Here is a 6,000-nt window from a genome sequence, read left to right on the forward strand (position 1 = left end):
AATTTACACCAGGTGGGAAATAAATCTCAGAAGCTTGTATTTGACTTTGTTTTTCTGTTTCAATGCCAAAAGTGCATCAGTCTCCAGTCTAGACTAATTTTGTAAAGGAGAGCAGTAGCGCCATGAAGATCTCAGCTCAAACCGGACCATTCCTGAAACTGCTGCCAGAACATCATCAGGGGTCTTTTATCAAGAATGAAGAGGATGAACAGATACACAGGCAAAGTTAATGACTGCCACCAGCTGAATGTTCATGGCCAGCTTTGGTCAAAACCTGCCCCTAGGTCATGATAGAAGCCTAGCCTCTCTGGTTGAGACTTTATCAGCTACCAAAAGAGATTCAAGTATCTGTCTTTGCAATCTGCCTCACAATACAACTTCTTCCAGTGGGTGTAGCCACTTCTGACCTTCTCATCCCAGGACTGTTCTCAGCCACCTGCAGGGAAACTGAACATCTAACATGTCTGGGATCTGAAATCTCATGCGTTCCATGCAACCACAATATTACATATACTGTCCCTTTAGACCTTTAGCTTATACAGCTCCTGCTTTGTCTACCTAGAAAAACCTGTTTCCATTTAAGACCTAGAACACATTTCTCTTCTTCCTTGAAACACTCTCTGAAATTTGTTTCACACTTACTCTCTCTGCATATATGGTTATATTCAATTCCCAGCACTGATTCCATTGCAATCCCTCTATTCACTTTGAAAGGGAAAGAGGAGATAGGTAAAAGAAAAAAGAGGGGCTATGCAAATTCAACAGTTCAAGCAGGTTTATTGCTGAACCTGAGAGGGACACCTTTGTCCTGGCCCAGCAGAACAAAGAAAAGAGACCCTCTAACAGGTCAAGACGTTTTTTATGGCCAAGGTTTTGTGGGCTCTTTTTGAGGGTAGGGGTCAGGGAAAAAGCGGGCTTGTTGCTTGCTGATGTGTCCTCTGGAGAATGTTGTAGCTTAGTTAATATGAAATGTAGGTCTCTCTGAGATGGTGGTGGGCTTATTCAAAGTTGGTACTCAGGTCCAGATTCTATCATTACTGATTCTAAAAGGGCATAGGAAGATGGGTTGCCATTTTTTTCTTGGCTACTTCCTGCTGAGAGGGGTGATGAAGGGAGTTTCTGGTATTTTGAAGTAAGAAGGCCATTGGGAGGTGTTCTTGAGTAGTTGCCTGGGAGATGGCCACCATTTGATCCTGTAAAAATCTTTGGGATAGGTTACTTAAGCAGAGAAGGACAGGAAGGAGGAGGGTGGTAAAGGTGAATGGGGCCAGGAGAGGTAGAAGGTGAGGGTTCTAGAAGCTGAGAGTGTAAGACTTGGACTCAGGCCGGGGAGAGAAGGGTTAGAGCCCAGTGGCCAAGAAGGTCACAAAGGTTGTATGAGGAGTGTACTTATAGGGGCTGGGGGAGGGCAATTGTTTGGGTTTTGGGGATAAGGAGTGCAGCTAACACCAGGACCTGTAAGCAGAGAGGCCAGCCTTTTATCACAAGGTTGTGTTGTTTGGGCAAATAACCAAGAGGCTGGAGGGAGTTCCCAGCTGATTGTGTGAGTAGTCCTAATGCTTTCCCTTTTTGTTGGTTAAGAAAATAAAGTTTTGTTAGGGTTAGGTAGAGTCAAAGCAGGTGCCTGGGGGAATGCTAGCTTAAGGGCACAGAAGGAAGCAAGAATTAAGTGTGTCTTTGGCACCAACGTTGGGGATCCCTGTGGGATGCCTCATAAAAGGATTTTGCAATGACTGAGAAATTTTGGATCCAGATTCTAAAATAGCTAAGAAACCCTAGGAAGGAAAAATCTTGCTTTGTGGTGGGGAAAGGGAGATAATTAATAGCTAGTGTTAGGAGGGTGTGTATTCAGAGAGTGGTAGGGTTGAGGTCAAGACCAAGGTAAGTGACTTTTTGCTGTACCAGTTGAGCTTTGTGTTCTGAGACACAGTATCCCTTTTTCTCCAGGATATAGAATCATTTATTGAGGGGCTGCAAAGCAAGAGGTCATTGACATACTGGAGCAGGTCACTAGGGGCCAGGTTGAGAGATCAGTGATCCTTTTGTAGTGCTTGGCCAAAGTTGGGACTTATCAGTTAAGACTACCTGCCTTGCCTTAAGATAGGCTATTTGGTTATTGCCTGATTATCCAAAAATATGTTAAGAATCAACTTTCTGCCTTTTAAAATGGAATCTTAGTCTTAAGATGGAGCTGTCTTATTTTTACTATACTGTTTATATCTCAGGATTTTCATTGTAGGTGGGAAAAGTTAATCGTGATGCTTGTCCCATGTCACTGCCCCACCTCATTCACCCCTCAAGGAATGTGGACCCTTGAAATCTTTCAAGGAAATGTGGGTGTCGGTCACTCTTCTGTAACTGCTTCCTGCTGAGTAGGGGAGGTGTCCCTGCCTGTGAGTACAGCAGTTCCTTGCTATCTGTCAGGGAGAGGAAGGCTCATGGAGCCATAGTAGTGGAGGTGGACATGGAGAAGGGTGCATGAAAGGAGGATGCAACTAAGTTGCAGGGTTGCTGATGTGCATCTTCATCAGCGTTAGGGTGGACTGACATCCTCGTTTGAGCAACATCTGGAGTTGGATTCTTTTGTTTGGAGGAAACAAACTTGACAAGGAGATTAAGAATGAATGGTTGAATATAAGGACTAGAAATAGTGAAACTTTAATTGAAATAATGGGAAAAAACTGAAACGTTTGGAGTCATAGCTAGGTATTTTGTGGAAACTAAAATCCAGGATCTAGTCTATTTTACAATGAACAGTATAAGGATCTAATAGTGATAAGGCTGCACTGTTGAAACATAATTCTTCTTCTCTCTAAAATTACCCTCATTTTTATTAATATAAAATAAGTTTAGCTTTAAAGCAGGTGGCCTGATTATTTACACAAGTGCAGCAAGAACAGCCATTGATAGCACAAGCTCTTTAAAATGTGCTTTACTGGAAGTTACATAAAGATTTCAGATTGAGCTTTTAAAGGCCCCTCAAGACCAGAAAGCCAAGGCAGACTTGCCATCAGGTTTTGCCTGCAGTACCTGTAGATTTGGATAAAGTCCTCTGTTCTCAACGTCTCCAAGATATTTTGAGGTTTCTGCACCTGCCCGGAAGTGACCTTTCTTACTCACCTGATAAGGCTGCTGGGAACCCTGTAAGCAAGGTATACCTGGCCAGTTCTTACAAGGGGCTTTGTTGGCTCCATAAATTCAGTCTCAGTTCCTTAAAGCTGTTCATATCTGAGTCTATGCACATGCCTAAAATAAGACACTCCAGTCAAAGCCTTAGTAATATAACCAGTGTTTTCAATTGGTCAAGTCACAAGGAGAGCAGATGCTTATTGAACTTATGCAAATAAAAATACTGCCATATAATATGAAAAAGTCACTGAGAGTTTTTGAATTCTGGAGGGATCAAGTAGAGAGAGAAAGATAAATATTTCAGTCTGCTTTAAAGGTATAATCTGCTAAACAGTTGTAAACTGGCTTAAGAGAAAAAGGTTGAAACAGACACTTCTCTTTCTGTTTAAGAGATCAGCGACATTTGAAACAAAATTAAAATCATCTTCTTTAGTTTACTTAACTTTATGTAACTAAATTTTTCTCTGCTTGAATGTAGATCTTTACTAGTTTAGGAGTAAAACAGTAACTATAAATGAAAAAAGATTTAGAAATGACAGTGGTTAAAGATTGAGAGTTTAAGACAACTGATGTAAGGATGTTTGGATATTTCTGTAACATATCAAGTCAGCTATTAGCTCTTTTAATATTAAGATCTTATTCTCTTAAGTACACAGACATCTCATTGAGACCTTAAGCATGAGAAATTATTTTGATACAACAATTAGAAAAATCCTTCACAGTTTTTAACATTAAGAGCAGACTTATAGTACAAGAAAACTTTGTCCTTTTAACAAACAGAAAACAAAATTCTAATTCTGTTGTGTACTTCATATGGATACTCATTTGCTTTAATATCATATAGCATGAGCATATCAAATTCTTCCACAAACTTTCTACAACTTTCTTTTTACATTTAGAGTTCTCCCTCTTTAATAAACAGCTGTACTTTAGAACAGTTACCTTTTTTTACCATCAATAAAATGAATTTATATTCCTTATACCTTCTCTTATCAAAACATACATCTTTTCTATCATTGAGAGATGTTTTCTTTATTACTTCAAGTAGTTTTATTATAACTTAAGAGCATTAGGAACTCTGACTTTTAGTGAACACCGAGAAGTAAGCTATTGTAGACTGTTACCCTTGCATTCTTGAGAATGGCAAATCAATAATTAATATTTCATTATTTAATCTTACTTGGGAGTGACTTAATTCATTAATTTGACTTTTTACTGAACTTAGCCAAACTTTAAGGTTTCTGTTTACTACAAAGGTTTTTAAGCTGTTTTTAGGTATACATACTGTAACACACAATTATTATTAAGAAGTATACTTACTACACTTTTTTAGTTCACTCATTCCTAACAACCATGCTAGATTACTCACAAAACCTTCACCAAACATTAGATAAAGTTAAGTCTCTCTTTAAGTATTTTTAAAAAAGATTTAGTGGATAACATCAACTTAAATGACTTAAGGTAAACTTAGGCAGCTGATATCTGTAAGGCCAAGTCTGTTTTAATTTAATGTAAATTCATATGAATACTGAGGATTTTTTATCAGAATTTCCGGAAGTTTCGGAATGTCCAATTTTTTTTCAAGCACTTGTCTTTCAATCAATTAATTTTTAGCAGTACCATACAGAGCAGAAAAATATCTTCCACTTAACACATTTAGACATACAAACGTACAGATTGAGAGACATGATGACCACAGTTATTCTAGGCTGTAACCTAACTTCCAGTTGTAGCAGTTTGGTAGGACCCAGTTTGCAAATGGAGGTTTAACTCACATTTCTCTCCAGCTGTATTTGATGCAAATGGAGTGTAATCCACACTTCTTTGGTTATAGGGTCTCCAGCATGATGGTTATTAAGGCAAATTCACAAGACACAAAACAAGCTTAGATTTAAGGCACTTACACAATGCAGGCGACCTCGGGGAGGAAGGCGTGCTGAAAGGTTGGGGTTCTGCTTTTAAGGATTTTTCAGGAATGTGACAAAGGGCTAGTGATGTACACTTGTTAAAAGGTCTCTTTTATCTTTAATGAGACGTTAAGTATTTTATTAATCCTCTGGATAATCCTGCAAAATTTAAATAAATTTACTGCTCTGGTCCCCTCCCAGGAGAGCAGCTTCCCTCTGGGAGCATAACAATCAAGATTGCCTGCCCTGCCCCCATGTGGTGGAGGATATCTCTTCCCAGACGGGGGTGGGTCAGTGGAGGATTACTAGAAAGGAGGGAAAGTAATATGGTAAAGGAGGGGTTTGGGCTGGTGTTTCTATTAACCCTCTCATTACAACAGTGAAGATAGAGGGAGCAAAGGTCATGAATATTCAATAAGCACAGAGAGGCTGGCTCCCATGTCAACCAGGAAAGAAACCTGACTTCCTTGCCACCACCATTGTTACTCGTGGATCCGCTGGTGTCGTCATGGAGGCGGCCTTGGGATCTGGGCCGCTTCAATTGGTCGCTGAAGACAGGGCCTTGAGTGCTGCCAGGCCCTCTCTAGATGTGTCTGGTTGCCTGGAGGGGAGAGAACTCAAGGGAGGGGTTGACCCCTAGAGGGCAATTCACTCTCCAGTGACCCCTCTGTTCCTGTTCGGACACGGCTTTGTTGAAGGCCTGGGATTAGAGCAAGCTTTTGCCCAGGGGCCCTGAGTGCCACAGCGAAAACAGTTGCTATGCGGGTATTGGGTGGAATCTTTTGCAGGCTTGTCAGAGTGAAGTTGAACCAGGGAGGCCAGAATCTGATATTTGGCTTTAGCCTGTTTTTCTAACTTTTTTGTTCCTTATCCCAATTGTTGAAAATGTTAAAGGCAAGGTCTACAAGCTCTTTTTGGGGTGTTTGGGTCCATTTTCTAATTTTTGGAGCTTTTTATTAATATC

The sequence above is a fragment of the Manis javanica genome, chromosome 13 (genome assembly GCF_040802235.1).
Source record: "Manis javanica isolate MJ-LG chromosome 13, MJ_LKY, whole genome shotgun sequence".
NCBI classification, from domain to species: domain Eukaryota; kingdom Metazoa; phylum Chordata; class Mammalia; order Pholidota; family Manidae; genus Manis; species Manis javanica.